This window comes from Dipodomys ordii, unplaced genomic scaffold, assembly GCF_000151885.1.
Source record: "Dipodomys ordii isolate 6190 unplaced genomic scaffold, Dord_2.0 Scaffold89, whole genome shotgun sequence".
NCBI lineage: Eukaryota > Metazoa > Chordata > Mammalia > Rodentia > Heteromyidae > Dipodomys > Dipodomys ordii.
This window is the reverse complement of record NW_012267305.1, coordinates 9,207,874-9,224,940: the sequence shown is the minus strand read 5'-3', so window position 1 is coordinate 9,224,940 and position 17,067 is coordinate 9,207,874. Positions and strand designations below refer to the sequence as shown.

Genomic DNA, 17,067 nt, shown 5'->3' with positions numbered 1-17,067 from the left:
AAAGGAGGAGGCTGCAATGCTTGGTAAGAAATGTACGCATTATCCTGCCCATGTAATTGTAACCCCTCTGTACAGTATCTTCACAAATAAAATAAAAAAAATATGTTGTGGGGCTTAAACTCAAGGCCTGGGTGCTGTTGGGTTCCAGGCTAGCATTCTACCACTTGAGCTACAACACCACTCCGGGTTTTTGAGTAGTTAACTGGAGATAAGAGTCTCACAGAAACTTTTTTGCCAGGGCTGGCTTTGAACCATGATCCTCAGATCTCAGCCTCTACTGTAGCTAGGATTACAGGTGTGAGCCACTGCTGCCCAGCTATAAAAATATTTTTTAAAAGACTTCATATAACATTATGTGGTGCTGTATTCTTGACCTGTTTGCCATAACCTAGAACTTCAAACTATTAGATGCAATGAACTATAACAAAAAAAATCTTAAAATAATGATATATGTATGTGGATCTTTAAAATCTTTTCAGTACACATGTACACACACACACACACACACACACACACATACACACACACACACACACACACACACACACACACACACACACACACACACACACACACATACACACACACACACCATAGTGCACTCACTAATGCATTCTACACTGTGTCTTGAAGTAAGGTATATAAAGACCTCCACATTTTCATATCATTCTGCTTTTGACCATTTGCTTTTTCCATATACATTATAGAATAAACACGTCTTTTTTTGTGTGTGCGTCAGTCATGGGGCTTGAACTCTGGGCCTGGGTGCTGTCGCTCAGCTCTTCACCTCAAGGCGAGTGCTCTACCACTTTAGCTACAGTGCCACTTTAAACTCGTCTTTGTTCAAGAGTCTGATGAGATTTTAATTTGAATTGCATTGATTTTATAGGTAAATCCATTGAAGATGGAGTTCTTAACATTGAAATATACAAACTATAAGCATGTTACATCTTTTTTTAGTTCGTCTTATATAGATTACAGTAAATGTTTGTAGTTTCCACTATCATACCCTTGTACATCTATCTGCATTATAGGCTGTTAACATAAATGTTGACTTCTGAATGTTCCTTATTGCGAAGACATCGAATTTCAATATATTTGTAATGATTTTCTATAATATCATCTTGTGAAATGCACTTACTTGTCCTAATAGTGTCTTATTAAGCATAGACCCTTATATATAAGGGTATATAACCCTTGTACATAACCTGAATCATGGCACTGTTGCCTTTTCTTTAAATTTTTCCTTCAGTTTTGGCATTGGCTAAAAATTCCAATATAAGCTGAATGCAAATGGTTAGAATGACTATTCTTGGCTTGCTTCCAATCTTAGAGGAAACTCTGCCAACATTTCCCAATAAGTATGATATCGGGTGATTCTTCATGTGTGTTTTTTTTTATCTTAGCAATAGGCTGAAGAAATTGTCTTTATTTCTAGTTTGCTGAGAGCTTTTATAATGAGGGTAGAGTTCTGCCAATTGCTTTTCTGCATCTATTGAACTGACTATACATAATTTTCCCCTTCATTATGTTAATATGGTGAATTACACTGATTTTAAGTATGTAAAGTGAGTAATTAAAGCTATACATTTCCTTCTCTCTTTAACTATAGCCACAAAAATGTTGTTTTCTTTTTCATCCAATTTGAAACCACTCTAAATTCTCTTCTGCTTTTTTAATCCTATATGCAGTTTAGATTGATATTCTTTGATATTCAAATACTTGGACATATTTATTTCTGAAACTATACGAACCAATCTTTTTGAATTTTTTAAGACTTGTTTTATGAAACAGTATGTAGCAGTATATAGTCTATCAATCAACTACTCTCTTGTTTTGGCAGAGCTGAGGACTGAACTCAGGGCCTTGTACTTAGCAGACAAAGGCTCTTCCACTGAGCTAAATCCCCAACCCCTCAATATACTCTTAAAAATTATGGTGTAAAAGTTGCTAAGCATAGAGATATGTGAGTAATTTCTCTTTGTTGGCAAAACAGCCTAAATAATTCACTACTAAGTAATCCAACCAAACAATTACTTCAAGAGATGACCCAGTTAGAATATCTTGGGTTTTCTATGACCCAATATGTAAATCCTTCAGTCAGCCTTAGTTCAATGCATCTTTACTTTTGGCTCCATTTATGATACTTGTAAACAAAGTGATCCTGGCCTGTTAGATTCATTTAGAAATAGTTTGCCATTACCTGGAATTCAAACACAAGGCCAAAACTTGTATTTCATATTGATTATGTTCTTTTTCTGTGGTGTGTATGTGTGCATGCATATGTGTGTGGTGTGGTGTGGTGTGTGTGTGTGTGTGTTTGTGTGTGTGTGTGTGTGTGCTGATCCTGGGACTTGAACTCTGGGCCCAAGGCTAGAACTCTACACTTAAGCCACAGCTCTACTTAGGGCTTTCTGGTAGTTAAATGGAGATAAGATTCTCGTGGACTTTCACTGACTTGGCTGGCTTTGAACCATGATTCTCAGATCTCATCCTCCTGAGTAGCTAGGATTACAGGCGTGAGCCACCAGCACCCAATTGTGCTGTGTTTTCATAGATAGGTAACTGAGGAGAAAGATCTATAAGGACACAAACTGTTTGCATAAAAATTTTCTATACTAAAGGTATGGAGAGTAGAAATGAACATCATCTTACTTCCCATTGATTCATTCTACCTCTTACATAATTCTTGGCTGCAGTCCTGTATATGTGTACATATGTACATGAAGAAGAAACACACCATATAGCAATACCACATTCTTAGAAAAAAGTAAAAAATCTAACACTCTTAAAGCAATTTTTTGGACAATAGGGTGTTTTTTTTTGGGGGGGTTGTTTTTGTTCTCATTCGTGGGTCTTGAACTCTGGGCCTGGGCACTGTCCATGAGCTCTTCAGTTCAAGGTGAGTGTTCTACCACTTGAGCTACAGCACCACTCTGGTTTTCTGGTGGTTAACTGGAGATAAGAGTCTCACAGACTTTACTGCCTAGGCTGGCTTTGAACTGTGATCCTCAGATCTCAGCCTCCTGAGTAGCTAGGATTACAGGTGTGAGCCACCAGCGCCAAGCTATAAGGCTGGTTTTACAACAGATTTTCCTCAATATCTATACTGAAGGATCTCTTACAGGACATCACACTATCTGAAAACTCTTTCACTCCAATCAACCTATTAGAGATAAGTGTAACATGTTTTACAAATATAACATGTTTATTCACAGATACAAGACTACTAAAGGAAAAATTAAACCCTAACGGACATATTAATACGCTTATATCTTTATTTGTAAGTGCAAAGAGGTTCTTGTTCTATGCCAGTGTCATATTTGACAAATAAAGGATAATAAAAATAAAGAAAAGAAAAATGGTTAATACTGTAATTATTCATCATTAATTTTTACCATCATGCAGAGTTTATGGTTAGAGTACATGGTTGATGCAGTATTTCAATTGAAACAATTGACACAGTGAAAACAAAATTATTTTATATTAAATTTCTGAAAGAATTATGGAAGCTCCTTTCAATCTGTTTCCAAACAATGCTTTCTTCCTGCTTCATTATTTTCTCACAAATACTATAAAGGCAGAGGCACCTCTGCAACTGGTGTATAAGTATGGATTGATACATCAGAGTCAATATTTGAACTGATATAGCGAGTTGTGGTTACAGCCCAAAGTGGTAAAGCACAGTCCTGAGCACTTACTGCACACTCATAGATATGTGATGAATAAAATGGACAAGATGTATCCACTAAATCACATAAGCCAAAGGTGAATGACAAAACACCATGCAAACTCAGAGCATTTGATTCTTTCAAAGCATCATTCACTTACCAAAGGTTAGTGTCCCTTCCAGTGAGCTATCAGAGACGTGAGCTGAAGCAGTGGAAATGAAAGGCATCGCTGTGGTATCACTGCTGTTCAAGACTTTACATACAGATTGTTTAGTTTCTCCTTTGCACCAACCTGACGTCATTAAGGTACTGCATACATACCTACCATCTATTGTCAGCATCCTTAGGGAGAAATTGGATGGCATCTCCATTTCTAATCAGGAGGTCTTCTGAACCACTCTTCGTGCAGTCTGCTAAGGGTTTATATTTACCTGGAGAGTATAAAGTTGTTGTTGTTTGCCAGTCTGGAGCTTGAACTTAGGGCCTTGGCACTGTCCCTAAGTTTTTATGCTCAAAGCTCTACCACCTAAGCCACAGCTCCACTTCCAGCTTTTTAGTGGTTAATTGGAGATAAGAGTCTCATAGACTTTCCTGCCTGGGCTAGCTTCAAACTGCAATCCTCAGATCTCAGCCTCTTGAGTAACTAGGATTACCAACCTGGGCCATTGGCACCCAGTTGTACAGTTGTTTTGAAAAACCAAAGGACAAATTCAATTGAAAAACTACTTGTATAACCACCCACTATCTATGACATGAAGTACGTACTGTTCACTTTGATGATAAATATGGTTGGTTGCAACTTTGTAGGAACAATAAACTGGAGTGGTTTGTGACAGGAAAACAGAAGCAGAACATATGTTTATATAACCTGAAGATTTCTTTTTTTATTTGGAAAAGGAATTACAGCATGAAATGTACAAAAAAAATAATAGAGCACAACTAATCCATTACATGAATTATAAGCACAAATCCAGAGAGAAAAAGAATGAAAATATTAAATTTTAAATACAACTCTTTGTAAACTAATCTCATGAAAATGTTATCATAGTACATACAAAATGCAATAGCTCTAACAAAATTTGCTAATGTCTCCAAAAGGATTTTTGGACTGTGTATCATCTTGCACAAGGTAGTACAATGGACACAAGCTCTAGATCCAATTAAAGCGTATTAAATCATAATATTGTGCTTCGCTTGACCTTAATCATTTTGCAGCCATTTTAATTTAATTCAGAATAAGATGAATAATCCAAGGCACACTGATTGCATTTGGTTACATAGTAGATAAAGAAGAAACTACTTTCAAGTTCAAATGTATTCTGAGATGAGAATTTCTCCAGCACAGTACCTTACACATGAAATATACAATTTTAAAAAAATAAAGAGCAACTAACACATTTTTTAAATATCAAAGAAAAAATAATTATGTGCTGTGTGGGTTTTTTTGCATGTCCAAAGAAATTAACCTGAAAGCAACATTCACATCATTTTGGTTGAATGTCTTTTGAGCAGGACTTTTTCCAAGTAATCTGAGAAGCAGGCAGGAAAGAGTTACAGGCTACTTGACAGAGTAGTTTCGTCAAAATAAGAGAGCCATCCATCTCTGCAAGAAAAATGGAATCCATTATTTCTTAAGCTGCTTCACTGGTCAGTTGGTTCTTGAGACATGTTCTTGCTATGCTACAAGCTGGCCTAACCTAAAACTTTCTACATAGCCTCGGCTGGTTTCAAACTCAAGATGCTCAGGCCTCAGCCACTAGAGGGCTTGGATTACCAGGATGTGCCACCATACTTAGCCTATTTCTGGTTTTGACTCAATACAGTGAAGCCAGAAGAAAACTTCATCCTAACTTTCTTGGTGATGGAAGGAGGGGGGCTGGAGATCACAGCACAATGCACTTTTATATGTTTTCTTTACTAGTTCAACCTAGAAAACTATTGGGAGAAACAAAAACTTAAATTGGTTTTTCTTCATCCAATCCCCTGTGAATGAAGAAGCATTTATCAATTCTTTTTATTGTATGATTCCATAGCTGGACAAAATGCTTACTTAAGGCTCGGTTCTTGACGACCTCTTCACAGATCATCTATGATAGCAAATGTTTAAATACAAATTGGCTTTCACGGATCGTTTGCTCACATCTGAACAAACTGCTCTGATCCAATTCATCCTCAAATAATATTAATTAAGGAAAGTAAACATTTATTATTAGTCTAAACCAATGGTCTTCAAAGTGTGGGAGGGTAGATCACGAAGGGTTAATTCCATAGACTCAAGAGATCTGAAAGTTCAAGTTTACCTTAACACATTAGTTGCTCTTTTTACCCCCTCCTTCTTATAAATATATGGGTAGAACTTTCTAGAAGTTACCTGATATGGGATAGTGAATGTTAAAGAGACTTACAAGAGAATTTAAATGTCACTCTTCTAAATTTTTTTGCTTCAAAAAGGTCACTATTAATTAAAATATTATTTGTACAAGTTTACATATTTTTCAGTTTTAATTTGTAATCAAGTAAATATCACTAGACATACTCTACATAAATAAAAATTCTTTGGGGTTCTCAAGTTTTAAGAACATAAAGTGTTCACTCATTTGAAATGTGGTTAAGACCATTAACTGTAGACAAATCTTTTGCCAGCTCTAAACCTTGTTTCCTCTTCTGTAAATTAGAAGTAATAAAGTTGTCATTCTCACACTAATACCAGTCTATTGATACAATAGAAGCTACCATACAAATATGTACATGGTCATTATATTATAAAGAAACATTTATTACTCTTTAAAGCCATGCCAGAGTCCACTGAGTTCAGCTTTGTCATTATCCATGTCATTATTTTTAACACTCACATTGAGTCTCCCAAAATAGGTTGATTCTTCTGAAGGGCAAAAGAAGCAGTCCACTATAAAGCACCACATCTACCCTCTAAGCTAATAACTTCAGATAAATAGGAATTTGCCCTAAATAGTACTAATTCCTCTCTACTAACTCAGTAAGATGCTAAAATCTTGCCAACTCTTTCTTCTATGAAACACTTTTTACATAAGTTATCTCCTGCAATTTTACGAGTACTCTGTTGCTATAATGTGCTGAGAGTTAGGATTCATTAGCAACTTTCTGACAACCTGCAAAAGTATATTTCCCAGATGTGGTTAAATAGGTTTTTTGAAACATGTAATCTTTATTTCCTATATTTTCTGATCTCCAGTCCAAACTGCTTCTAAAGTATATCTGTAATTTCTCCATTCTCTATCTCACCTTAATGAAAAACATCACTAGATAAAATTCCAAAACTTATACATGCACAACATACAAAACCGTGTGGAAATGTGGAAAATCTGAGTAAGATCTGTGGGTTGTACTCTCTTCATTTTCCAGTTTGTGATACATTATACTTCTGCAGGCTATCACTGCAAAAAACTGTGAAGGTTACAAAATACCTCTCTGTATTGTTTTTGCTATCTTCCTGTAACTTTATAATTATTTCAAACTAAAACTGAAGTAACATTGATCAACATGCATTGCAACCATAAATTAATATGCTGAATTGAGACTTCTTTCTACAACGACTGAACAATAATATGAAAAATTATTAAATAAAAACATAAAAGTGATCACTTTCTAGATATCTGCAAAGGTTGAGTAACCTTATCAATTTCAGAAATGCTCCACAGACACTTGAACTGCATTCTATTTAAATAACTACTGAAAGTTTATAATAAGATATGCTTCAAATCAAACCTAATGATCTTAAGGATGTTAAAAAAAATTATCAGCACAACTGTTGCAAGAGCATATTTTACTATGGCATTATTATCTATTTAGAGATCTGTCTTTTTCATTGTCATAAATAGAGCACAAACAGATCTGTCTTTTTCATTGTCATAAATAGAGCACAAACAGTTGTTTGCCCATTCCTGGCACTCTAGATATTTCTACAGATGGTGATGGCTCAGTACAAACAATAAGAAAACCACTAAGAGCAGCAGTTATGTAAAGGTGGTGATTCACCACCAGGAGAGAAGAAAACGCACTGCTATACTCAAAAGGCCAGTGGACTGAGATTAGTAACGGGCTTTGTATAACAAAATCATCAATTAGGTTATGCTATTTTAAAATTTGACATTTCAGGGAATGGTTGGACTATCATATACTTCCTTTCATTCTTAGAATGGCTGCAAATTGGAGTTGGTGGGAGAGTTTTATTATTTCCTTAGCGAAAAAGCAATTATTCTGAATGTTTTCTGTAATGTTTTTATTAAATCTGTTCAAATAGAACTTAATATATTTACTTATATAATAATTTGGCATGGTTTGGCTGTCTTAATCTTCAATGACAACATGTTATATATTGTATGTCTAATAAGAGCCTACATGTAGGAGATGCTTGATTTTTCTTTTTTCTTTTTGTGTCAGTTGTGGGGCCTGAACTCTGGGCCTGGGCACTGTTCCTCAGCTCTTCAGCTCAAGGCTAGTGCTCTACCACTTGACCACAGCGCCACTTCCGGCTTTTTTCTGCTTATGTAGTGCTGAGGAATGGAACTCATGCATGTGAGGCAAGCGCTCTACCACTGAGCCAACATCCCAGCTCAAAATGCTTGATTTTTATAAAACTCGAATTGGTTTAGATTTAGTCATATAAGTTACAAATTAACAGAACTTTATTATGATAACATGAAATGCTTCATATGATCATAGAAAATTCATGTCAGTCTTCTCTGGTATATCTTCCTTACCTGTGAAATGAAGGCATGCATACCAGGCTCTCTCCTTACTGCTCTAGGGTCTGCAACATAATGACCTGAAGGAACTGACCTTTAAATGGATAACTGAACACTGAAAAGGGTCATCATTACTTCCTTGTCAACAAGAAGGAAACTCTTCTAGCTTAAGGTAGCTTAAGGACCAGGAGACAGACAGAGAGGGGGGGGAAGGGAGAGAGGGAGAGAGGGAGAGAGATAGGGTTTGAACTCAGGGACTGGGCAATGTCCCTGACCTTCTTTTGCTTAAGGCTAGCACTCTATCATTTGAGTCACAGAGCCACTTCAGGCTTTTTGAGTGCTTTATTTCCTACCTGGGCTGGCTTTGAACCGTGATCATCAGATCACAGCTTCTTGAGTAGCTAGGATTGCAGGCATGAGCCAATGGTCCTCAGCAAGGACCATGCTATTTTAGTACTGAACATCAGGACCTCTATTTCACAATTTTGCAGGAGTGTGTGTTGTCAGTTGTCTAGGTAAGATCCTGTTGGTTGCTTCTACAGTGCCGTGTATCATCCTACTGAAACACCTCATGTAATTATTTTGGTTTTACTGAGGTTTGAACTCAGGGCCTCAAAATTGTTAGAAAAGTTCTCTCCTGCTTGAGTCATGCCTTCAGCAGCACACTGAATTTAATTGCTTAAGGAGTGAATTCTCTTTCTACCTTCCAAGTTTCATGAGGATAGCAGCTGAATTCTGGCATGTGCATACGATTAAGTTGATACTTGCTAGAGCAAATGCATTAGTTAACATGACTTCAATAAATAAATTTTCTAGCTCTAGTCATGAAACCAAAGGTGAGTGATGAGTGCATTCCTTAAAACCAGTATATGTGTATTATTCATCACCACATCCTCTATGCAGGGGTTGAGGATGGATCGGAATCATCTAGAAAGCTGGGTAAAACTCAGGGTGACTGGGATACACACCCCAATTTTCTGATTCAGAAGGTATAGGACAGAGAAAGCCAAAGAATCTGCCTTCCTTACAAATTCTCAGGTGCTTCTAATGTTATGGTCCAGGAATCATACTTAGATAACCACTGCTCTATATTGCCCATCAGAATTGTTTTGTATGTGCAAGACAAGAAAACTTTATTCTCTTTATATGAAAAGAACACATTCGTAGTTTTCCTTCCAAATTAGCAATGAACGGCAGATCAAAAACTACACAGCCTTCAATCTCATCATAGGATGACCATAACACATACCTGCATTTGCCTCCGCCTCAACTGACAACTACCTCACTGACATTCTTCAGAGCATCGCTATGTTCCAATTCACTTTCCTGAACTCTTTTGGAATCTAAATATTGCTTTCTGAAATAATATACAAATAAGTGATATTTTACAGCCAGGCACCACTGGTTCATGCCTATAATACTAGCTACTCAGAGGCTGAGATCTGAGGATCACACGGTACAAAGACAGCTTGGGCAGAAAAGTCCGTAAAACCAGAAGTGGAGCTATGGCCCAAGTGCTGGAGCACTAGCCTTGGACACAAAAGCTCGAAGACAGAACCCAGGTTCTAAGTTCAAGCCCTAAAACTACTCTGAAGAGAAAGCCCTAAGTGTAATTCAGGGATAGTGCCCAAGCCCTGAGATCAAGCTCCAGAGCCTGCACACACACACACAAAAAAAGAGACTATTTTGATCCCTAGAAGATGAAAGACTTTCCGGTAACTTGTGTTCTCCTAAAGCTCCAATTAAAACAATAGATCATTTACCTACCTATTGAAGGTGATATGCAACACAAGAAAATCCAATAATCCTAGTAATTCACTTCATGACTCCTAAATTATTGAAATGAGGCAGGGTGAATCTCTGTTCTTGGTTTTGGAATCTATATTGGAACTCTTTCTGTATATGTGAAAATATAGACAATTGTACTTTGTAGAATTCCTACACACAGAACACAAACACCATGACTCTACCATATAGGATTGCCACCTTCTTCAGGACTTTCTATTGTGTCCAGGCTGTTATTTGTCAGAATCCATAACTCATCTCTAACTATGTATAGCAAAGACCAAGTCATCAGCAAGTGGTTTCCATGTGGGGACTACAAAACTGTGAGCCAGTCCTTCATTTGTTTGGCTGCCATGCTTTTACAGTTCTCTCTAGTCATATAATATGTGATCAAAAACTCTCCGAAGGTAGGCATAGTGGCTCACATCTGTAATCCTAACTACTCAGGAGGCTGCGATCTGAAGATTGCAGTTTGAAGTCAGCCCAGGCAGGAAAGTCTATGAGACACTGATCTCCAATTAACCACCAAAAAGCCAGAAGTGGAGGTGTGGCTCAAGTGGTACAGCACTAGCCTTCAGCACAAAAGCTAAGGGGCAACACCCAGGTTCTGAGTCCAAGCTCCAAGACTAGCACTGACACGCATGCACGCATGCACACATGCATGCACACACACACACACACACACACACACACACACACACACACACACACACACACACACACACCACACACACACCTGCGAAGATAAAGCCCTAAGTGTAGCCCTATTTACAGAATTATAGTGATAATTCCAATTCCATAAAATTCTAAAACTGAGAAAGGGATATATATATATATATGTTTATGTTACTTGATGACTTATTGCTAATGGCAGATTCACTTTTGTCTGGGATATTTGAATTGCATTGTTTCATGTTATCTAGAGAAACAAGAAAACTTCAAGGCTGATATTTCTTGAAGAGTTACCACTTACTCATCACTCTGCTGAGGGCAAACATCACTCAGCTCTACGACCTGCTGCTTCCGTTTTTTCACTGTGAAAGAAAATAAAGCTTAAATAAGCATCATTCAGAAGCCACACTTCATACTTCCTTAAAGGCAGTGTCTCTGTGTCTTGTCTCTGTCGTTCTTTCTCTCCCTCCTTCCCCCCGCCCCTCCTCTCATACATACATATATACACACAGAGATTTTCAGGGACTTGAAACAACAAGGAAAGTTACAAACCATGGAATATGTATTCAAACACACCAAGTTTAGAACTACAACTAGCTCCCTATCCCAATCTCTGTGGGCACTGATTATTTGAGTACCTAAACAGAGCCTACTGCTAGGAATGACTAGGAAGCCATGGTATACTGCTTCTCAACTGATTCTCAGGAACTAGGGTTCGGTTTGTGAATCTCAGTCTTCCACTTAGTGGTTTCACAAACCCTTGCAATATTATAATTGAAGAAAGCTAATACCCACCCTATTCACAACAAAAGTTTCACAGAATACAATTTAAGGGGCTCTTACTGTGCTTTCTTTTGTAACAGTTATTTAAATATACCTGTTATAAGTTCCTGTTGCTTCAACAAAATACTTCTTATTTCTTTTAGCCATAACATCTTCACATCTACACTTTTAGCCTAAAGATTAAGAAAGAAGGGATGGTATATTTCCTGTTATAAAAGAATGATTTTTACCATAAATGTAATTACATCAAGGACAATCTACTCCCTAAAACACCATATTCACATTCTAGCCATTTAATTCTTAAAACTTCTAAGAAGCTAATCATTAGCAAGCAGATTAGACATAGTAGAAATAATACACTGAAAACTATTCTGAAATGAGCCTTAAATAATGTAACAATAATGATTAAAAGAAACACAACTGATTTCCTTGGTTTTTCTCTTTGTTCTTTAAAAATATACATAATTTTATAAAGCAAGCTCTAGTATTTCCCCAAAATAGAATCACTTACAAAATAAACTTTGCGACTAATAGCTTAAAAGCTTCCTTAACTATCCTCCCGTTACTTACAAGATAAGCTTGCTAAATGACAAGTATTATGTTGTTAAGTAAGGCAAGAAAAGGTATTTTATAGGTTCTAGTCAGTATAGAATTAAGACAATCAAAAAGCAATGAGCATTGGCAACAGACAACAGGACAAGGATCACACACAATTCACAATATTGAGATTTACTGAATATTTGATGACAACATCATAGCATATTCTGATTGCTCTTCTCTTCCTTCTAACACAGCGGACCTTATAGCATATTTGATCAGGGTTTTAAAAACTATACTTTAGAGCAAATGTGAAGCATCAAATCCTCTCATGAGGAACCCAATGGGACAGGCAAATATCTGCCAAGCTGCCAGCTACAGTTCACTAGTCTCCTAGAGAACAACATGATCATCCCTCAATTTAAAAAAATACATGCTATTAGAAAAATGTTTACATACATCACAAAGACTATTGAAATAATATTGAAGTGATTTGTAGAAAAAAAGTGAGATCTTATGAAATGTGACCAAAAGTCTTTATCAACTCAGGTTTTTCATCTTAAGATAGACTATGATTTCTAGAGTAATTTTACAATAACCAACCTGTACAATATAAACTTCTTCCTTCCCACCGTGCCAGATTTCAAACTTGCGGTTATCACTTTTCACATATTCTGTGATTCCAACTTCATCCATCTAAAAGGAAGAAGTCACCATTGTCATAAGCAGTTTATTACGAATATGAACTTACATTAACTCTATCTCATTTATGTTCTAAATGAAACCAACGTTCTCACTTGGGCAAAATATACATTTTAGATTCAGTGACTATGAAAAGACAAGTATTATCATAGGCCAAAGCAGTTAAATGAAAGCGTTTTCATAGTTCAGAATGCACACTGAATTCCAGTAATTGATACAACTGTGGTAAATCTGAACATCAAAAGAGGACATCAAAGATTGAAGTCTGTTACAAATTAACTACACACTATTAAACCAAATTTGCCACAGAGAAGTAAAAGTAATTAAACATCAGTGAGAAAAGGCGTTTGAAATTAATTTAAATGGGTAATTATTGGCCAGAGCACTTATTCTTAAAAATGTACTATTTATCTCTAGCTGTGAAAAGTTACAACAATCCAATTTACAGAGCAGGGGAAAAGCACTCAGGTACACAGGGATCACAGAACATCCACCAATCCCTCAATCCCTTAGTCTCTATGGAAACCAAAATATCTCTCAGTAAAACTTTTGGGGGGTGGGGTGGGGACTTCTATACACACTCTTACTTACCAAAGCTTTCCTTCTCCTCCATATATCTGTGTTTCGCAGTTTTCTCTTATCTTTTGTTAATATGTTGGCTAATTGCATTTTGGGTAATTTCACTACCTTTTATATAAACATGTTCTATTTCTTTTTTGCCCCTTTTCTTTTCTTTCAATTCTTACCTAATTATCTGAAGGGATATCCTATTTAGTTTCACTGATGAGCCTCTCAAATGACTCTCATTGAAACTGATAAGAAATAAGAGTATTACTAGTGAAATTACTATATCAAGGAAAAAGAATGCAAGTATACTTAGAAATAAAACAGAATCAAAGTGCCTCTGAAATCTACCTTGAATATAGTTGGAAGTTACTTTTAAAATGATTCCAAATATATTTATGTTCCTGCTATACCTCTCAAATCTATTTCTGTTCAAATATGAAGATGTAAGACAAATAGTACTCATTCCATCTTTTTAAAAATTAATTTTGTTTCATAGCATGGCTTTGGCTTATTCTCAGGATAAGTTAGAAAACAAACTTTAGAGTCAGAGAGTTTCTAGAGCCTAGAAACCTTTACCATTTACTAGCTATTTATTGTTCTGCAATTTGCTCAACTTTTATGAAGTTCTATTTCCTTCTTTATAAAGTAGAAAGCACATCTATTTTGGAATTGATATAAGGATTAAATAGCATGCATTGAATATTCAGATCATTTGAGCTTCTTGAAGTAAGAATTTTTTTCTACTCCTTCCCTTGTTTGAATTGCAAGTGTTTTATTATGTTTTACTGCTAACATGCAATACATCATTATTGATGAAATTATTTTTAGTTGTCCAAGGTATCTGTTATCATCACTATGTGACTATTTGCTAAATAAAAAGAACAAACAATAAATGTAGTAATAGAAAAAAAGGATAACAGCCCATCAGGAAAGTAGAGAAGAAGCAAAACAATTTTCTTCCTTAAAATATAAAGTATTATTTGTTTCCTGTGTCTACTAAGTCACCAGGCTCTTATATCTACCTTCCATTGAAATGGGTCCTATAGCTGTCTCATACAGTTTCCATGGTAATTTATTGTATTCTCAATTCTCCCAACTGCATCACTTCAAAATTCCCTCCTTCCTTACATTACTGAACTTGACAAAAATTCTGCTGGCATGCTCATCTTTGTGTCAAATTGAAGGCAAAATAGAAAATCAATACAAGTGAGAAATTGTACATTAGGCAGTAACTAGGTTACCCCATAGATACAAACCAAGTCAATTGGATTGCACATGCCTACAAAGCGAAAGTACCTACCAAAGGAAAAGGATATAAACAACAAAAGACCTAAACCCTGTATGAAATGATTACAACATCTTTGGTTGCCTGTCAGTGTTCATTTAAATCATAATTGACCCTTAGAAATCTAGAGAGTGGGACATAGACTGTGGTATTAATGGAGCAACTGGCTATTTGTGATTTAAAAAAAAACAGAGGGACTTTTTTTTTAAGTTACCATGGATTTAGAAGTAAAATAGGAAAATAAGACAGTGGGAAGGGCATGGGACTTTAGCCTATGAGGATCAAAAGCAGGATATACCCCTTCACACTGTCACCTCAATCTTATCATAAGACACTGCTCTTTACAAATATGGCTGCAAATTGTATCAGTTCTCCAATATACTGGTAATAACAGCTACGAAAGAGCAGGCTCACAAGAAAACTAAAACGATACTGGATGAGGATTCAAGGGTAATCCTTTGTTGTATTTTGTAATTGTTCTATGACAAATGCTACATTGCTTTTACAATTTAAAAGTTGAAAGAGTACTCATTAGACACTATGGGGGAAATGAACTATACAACTTGTGGGAGGGGATGGGAAGGAAAAACTGGGAGAGAGAGAGGGAAGGGAAGACATTTTCCATTGTCCAAAAAGAAATGTACTCATTATATACCATAGCTAAGATATGGAACCAACCCAGATGCCCCTCAGTAGAGGAATGGATCAAGAAGATGTGGTATATATACACAACAGAAATCTATGCTTCCATCAGAAAGAATGACACTGCCCCATTCTTAAGGAAATGGAAAAACCATTATGTGAAGTACGCCACATCCAAAGAAACATAGATCCCATGGTTTCCCTCATTTGTAATAATTAGTATATGTCTAGGATAATCCTAGTAGATGAGCAGAATATCTCAATAGCTATGTCCATATGACCATATAAGATGATGCTAATCTAAATGAACTCCAAGACATAGACACAAGAGGTTTTTCTTTGTTGTTGTTGTTATTTTTAATGTACTATGTGTTCTCTTTTTTCTTTTGTGTTTTTCCATATGGCTTATCCCCTGTTGTCACTGTATTTGATTTTGTTACCTTGGATATTGTACATATGTTTATGGATACTGTATATATATTTAAATTGGGGAAAGGAAGGAGAACAACAAAATGGTGAGACAAAGGACAAAGAGGGAACAGCAATACTCACAAGACAACATGTTGGGAATGAACTGTACAATTTGAGGGGGGGCAGGGAAGGAAGGCAAGTAGGAGAAAAATCAGGGAGTGGGTAACAAGTTTGACATGAAAAGTACTCACTACCTTACGTAACTGCAACCCCTCTGTATATCACCATGACAGTAAAATTAAATTTAAAAAAACTAAAACAAAAAAAGAAAAAAGAAATGTACTCACTACCTGTAATTGTAGCCCCTCTGTATATCACCTTTATAATAACATTTTTAAAAACTTGAAAGATAACATTCATTAGGTGTAAAAAAATCAAATTCTCCAATTATAGCCTCATGTGAATTTTGAATGTCCTCTTTTTCTTTTTTGTTTGCTCTTTGTTCTTATGAGATGGCATCCTGCTGTGTATCTGAGGCTAGTCTCAAATATATCACAGCCCAGGTTGGCCTCAAACTTACAATCCTCCTGTTTCAGCATCCAGAGTTCTAGAATTCTTAATGGACACTACCATGCCTAAGTTGATGATCCTGGTTTCTGGTGGCAAGCTCCGATGCAAGTATTACTGCATTTCCAGTAACTTCCCCAAATTCTATTCTAATTTCAATTCCAAGCTATTATTAGGACAGAAGGACAATTTGAATTATAAAAGAGAACAAAAATAATTTCAAAAGAGAGAACCGAAAAAGTATAGAGAAGACTTAGTTGTGAATAGCTCTGGACATCCAAGTATATAAGTAATAGCGAAGAGCGAAGGGTACGAAAGGAAGGGAAATATGCTAAATGCAATGTTCTCATTTATAAATGCAATTGGGAAAAGGAAGAAACTTCTTCCTCCTGGTATCCTGTAACACAGGACTCCCTCCCTCCCTGCCCCCGTCCCCCGCCAAACCTCCATCTAATACTCCTAGAAAAGGGGTGCTCATAGGGAACCCCAAGACATTGCTTTCCATTTCCTTCTCATTTCAAGATGTATCCTTAGGAGAGTGCCTGGAATATAGTGAGGTGGGAATGGGAGGACTCAAACTCTATACTCTCCTCTCATGCCCAACATAAAGGGTGTGTTTTAGTTGATTTCTATATAAGACTTCTAATAGGACCCATTGCAACAATGAGAAGTACAAGTTATCATGTCGAAAATGAACTTTACAACTTTGGTGGGGGGGGAG

The 17,067-nt window shown here is 36.3% G+C and overlaps 1 protein-coding gene across 1 annotated transcript in view; it reads right to left on the bottom strand.

The window, feature by feature from the left end:
* Nucleotides 1-17,067, bottom strand: part of Mcf2 (MCF.2 cell line derived transforming sequence) — an 82,213-nt gene that overhangs the window by 8,449 nt on the left and 56,697 nt on the right. The window lies entirely within an intron of this gene.